Here is a 5,149-nt window from a genome sequence, read left to right on the forward strand (position 1 = left end):
TGAAAAGAACAGAGATTCTAAATAGAATGGAGAGTATTTCATTGATTGAGTTATGAATTACAATCAAATGAATTGAATGAATAAAATATCTAAACAGTGCTCTGTTTATATACACAAAGAAAATAACTAACTCTACTTCTAGGCGCCAAAACGGTTATTTAAAATCAGTTGGACTCTGTACACGTGGCAAGGATGAATAACAACTTCCTATATTTGCGGAATTGACTTCTTCAATGATCCTGGATGAAGAACTCATGATGTGGCATGGATTCAATCATCTCCAAGACTGTTGAATCAATCATGTTCTTTGATGCAAGCTCAGTGGTCTGATCAGTGTGCACCTTATCAGCAAATGCTGCATTGACTGCTGCTCCTATGGCTGAGTTAGTGCACCCTTCAGCAGCACGTGCTGCACCACTGGCTAGCTGTGTGACTCTAGGCTTGTCACCACATATCTTTGTATTCTTAATACTCCCCCTCAAGAGGACATCTCTTGCCTTTGGATCTTCTACACTGATATGTGGATATTCCACCTTAGAAGCAAAGATATTGATGACACCAATTCTTCTAATCAGTCTGGAAAAACTTTCCACTCCTAAGGCTTTGGTAAACACATCTGCCAACTGATTTTTAGTTGAAACATAGAAAGTTTTGAGTGAACCATCAAGAATCTTATTCCTCACAGTATGGCAGTCAGCTTCAATGTGCTTTGACCTCTCATGAAACACTGGATTTGCTGCTATATGGATTGCTGCCTGGTTGTCACAGTACATCAGCACAGGCCTATCATGCTTGACATGTAAGTCTTGTAGCAAATGCAAAATCCAAGTCAATTCGCAGGTGGTGGTGGCCATAGATCTATACTCAGCTTCTGCACTGGACTAGACACTATGCTTTGCTTTTTAGACCTCCAAGACACTAAAGCATCACCAAGGAATACACAATAGCCTGTTAAAGACTTTCTTGTGTCAGGACAGCTTGCCCAATCTGCATCACAGTAGGCTTTTAGGTGCACATCAGATTCAGTTGGGAAGAAAACACCTTGACCAGGTGTCCTTTATATATTGAAGAATTCTAGAGGCTGCTTTCATATGTGGTGCTCTAGGTTGTGCCAAGAACTGGCTAAGTCTGTGAACTGCATAAGTGATGTCAGGCCTGCTTAGAGTTAAATACATAAGCTTCCCAACAAGTCTTCTATACTGTCCTGGATTGGTAAGTAAATCTCCACTGCCCTTAGACAACTTCAGTTGCTGTTCCATTGGAGTTTGGACTGGTTTACACCCAGTCATTCCAGTTTCTTCAAGGACTTCCAGGCATACTTCCTCTGGTTAGGCTGATCCCACTCTTATTTCTTTTTTTTTTTTTTTTTTTAATTTTATTATTCTTGTGGTTGATTTTTTTTTAGTGATTCTTGTTGCTTGGGTTAGGGTTCACATTAGACAAATATTTGAAGTTTTGAGCCTATTTTCAACCGCCGAAATTGATATCCTCTCTTCAACCCATGGTAAGGGTCTACATATGTAAACCTTTTTTTTTACACGAACCCGAGAATCCACCAAAGGGTGTGTGGGAAAATATGTTGATTGTTTATGATTCTGTCCATGTATATGTTGTTGTGTGGTTACGATTCCGACAATATAGATATTTTTAGATTTATGTGTTTCATGAATAGAAATGTTAATTTTTATATGTTTATATTTCCATCAATATATGTATTCCTATATGTTTATATTTCTATCGAAACAAAGATGTTATAATTCAACTTCCTTCTCTAAAAAATTCTAATTCAACTGTGAATTTTTTAAAATCTTTTTCTAATAAAAAAAATATTGACTAGTGTAATATATATATATATATATATATTGCTTACATATGTATTTATGTTTCCGTGATGTTAACTTCATTAAAACAAGTGTGTGTTTGCCCTTATACACTAATGTTTTTGTCCATAAAAATGTTTTCTTTTGATAATATATTTGTATGCGTGCTATGTCATATTACATATGCATCTGATAGTAGGGACATCAGATGTAATATTATATTAATGTAATCTCAATATAAAAATACAATATTACATTATTTAGAAAGATAATGAGATTAAGATAATATGATATATTTTATATCCTTATGTTTATTGAAGCAATCGTAAGTAAAACCGAGAATGGAAAGAATTTTATGATTAAGGAAGCATGAAGAAGTGGGGTTCTAGATGAAATCTTATCTAATATACTATTCCAATTAATACTGCATCATATGTTTACCACTCCAATTGACTGCCAACAAGATATGGTGTCCATTTAACGTCTATTTGGTTCCCATGATAGCAAATTAGAATGAAATGAAATAGAAGATAATTTCAAATCAAAAACTTAACCCTAACCTTCTTCTTTTATGCTGACATGGCAATTCATGTGACATAAAAATATTATTTTATTTTAGACGTTAGCTACATCTACATTTTCCATCCATCACGTAACAATATGCTAGGTATGGAAATTACTCATGATAGGAAAGCAAAGAAGCTATGGTTGTCACAAGAAAAATATTTTGAGCATATACTTGAAAGTTTCAACATGAAACATGCTCTTTGTGGTCATTTCAAGCTAAGCAATAACTCTTTTCCATTATTTAAGAAAAAGAAAGAAAACATGGCATCAGTTTCCTTGTTCCCCTATAGTCAGGAGTTTAATGTATGTTATTGTTTGTACACAACTAGACATTCAATTGATGTTATCAACAGGCTTATGGTTAATCCTAGCAAAGTTCACTAGAAAGCGTAGAAGCGAATCTTCAGGTATTTAAGAGGTAGCTCTAATCGTGCTTGAGTTTTAGTTCTAAACCAATTTTGAAGGGTTATACAGATGCAAATATGGAGGGTAACCTTGATGGTAAAAAATCTACTTTATGGTATTTATTTACTTTTGCAGGGGAGATATATCATGGTAGTAAAAAATGCAAAAGTGTGTTGCCTTATCTACAATTGAGACTGAGTATATTACAGCGAATGAAGCAATATATTGAAACAATTTCTCCAAGAAGTGGGTTTGAAGCAAGCCGAGTTTGTAGTTCATTGTGATAGTCAAAGTACGTTAGACTTAAGCAAGAATGCTACCTTCCATTCTCACTCAAAGCATATCGAAGTAAGATACCATAGGATAAGACTAGCTATTGAAAAACGATTTATGCAACTAATAAAGATTCATACTAAGAAGAACATAGCTGACATGTTGACCAAGGTTGTGACCAAAGAGAAGCTTGAGCTTTGTGCCAAAATGGCCAGCATAAATAATAACTAAAAAGTTGGGATTGAAAATCTCCTTCCTTGATGAGCCAGAGGGGGTGATCGTTGAGGTGCATGACACCTAGTAGTCCAACCCACGTGGGATTCTAAGTTCTTAATTAATGAGCTTCTTGTGCAAGTTGACTTGGACTAGAACTCTAACTCTTAATCATGTTAGAAGTGTCAGGCGGCTAGTGTTCCATATAAAAGGCTGGTGTTCCATATGTAAAAAGGATGTGTGCATGTGGTTGAGAGAGAGAGAGAGAGAGAGAGAGAGGAAAATACAAATTTGAAGTCGACCAAAAGAAAAAGAATAACGCTTTGTGTTGCATTGAGGTTTTCTTTAGGAGAATTCTTCGGGTGCTATAGGGTTTATGGTGAAATTGTATTTGTTGTATTATTGTATTTTATCATTTTGTTTTGAACTTAGGTTTTGGGTGTAACTTTAGTATTGTAATATCTATTTTATTAAAATGGATAAATTAGATTTTCCTTATGATTTTTCTCTCTACCCTAGAGAGTTTTCCACTTAATTCTTTGTGTTTTTTTGGTGGTTGATTTTCTTAACGCTTCTGTATATTTCTATTTCTCTATTGCCGGGGTCGCTCCTTGCCATATAAGGTCAACTCTCAATCGGGCCTTATGTATTTCAGTGGGTTCAAGGCATTGTGGGTTGAGTTCGTCAATTACCAAATATTTCCAGTTTGCAAATGTGCTTGCACTTGTGGAGCTCAAGCGCACGCGAGATCATGTAATGTGTTTCTTGAATCTTGATAGGATTAAAGAAATCCTATGCTCATATTAGAGGCCAAATTTTGTTGATTGAGCCATTGCCTAATATCAATAAAGCCTTCTGAAATGATTGATTATTCAGGGTTTTGACATCTCATTGTATTCATATTATAAGTCACATTTGGAATGCATGACTAGAATCTATTCTTTTGTACTTCTTAATTACTCCTCCTCTTACACTGGCTTAAAAAAAATACCCGAATATACTTTTTATATTTTCTGAGTTGGAACGTCCTTCCAATTAGAGTTTTGCTGACAAACAGGTTTCTTTCATCTCGTATTCTTAAGAGAATCAGGTACAAGAAAGGTCCACCTTGATTTCAACCAATTTTCGGTAATGGGGTCTTAAACAAGAGAGTCAATACCGTACCGGAGGTTGTACCGGTTTGCCCAGTGGTACGGTATATTTCGGATACCGGTCAATACCGGTGTACCGTTTCGGGTTTATCGCTATTTTTTATATTTTAAAATAAATAAATATATATATATATATGTATATGTGTGTGTGTGTGTGTGTGTGTGTATGTGTGTGTATATATATTATAATTAAATATAAAAGTTTACCATAAAACATTTTCTCAATTCAAAACTAATTATTCATAATTTTAGACTTTAGTATCAATTAGAAGGAAAAAAAAAAAAAAAACACACACACAATATAAAAAATAGAAAGCTTAAAAGTTACCATTGCATACTAAGAAAACAAATAATACTAATAAGTTAATGCAAATAAGTTATCATTCTACCCTAACAAAAATTCAAAAATTACAAAACTTAAAAAAAAAAATTTTAAAAAAAAATTTTTTTTGTACCGGCCGGTATACCCGGTACCGGCTGGTATTGCTCGAAATTAGCCGGTACGGCCGGTATTTAAACCGGTACGAAACGTTAATGTTTCGATACCGGTATGTAACCGGTACGGTACGTACCGGCCGGTACCGGTACGGTATCGACTTCATTGGTCTTAAATGATCAACGTGACAAAGAAGCAATGGTATATTACTTGGTTTTGCTGATTTTTTTTTTTTTTAATAATATGAATCATTCGATCATCGCTTTTTTTTTTTTTTTTTTTTT

This window comes from Quercus suber, unplaced genomic scaffold, assembly GCF_002906115.3.
Source record: "Quercus suber isolate HL8 unplaced genomic scaffold, Cork oak 2.0 scaffold_699, whole genome shotgun sequence".
NCBI classification, from domain to species: Eukaryota; Viridiplantae; Streptophyta; class Magnoliopsida; order Fagales; family Fagaceae; genus Quercus; species Quercus suber.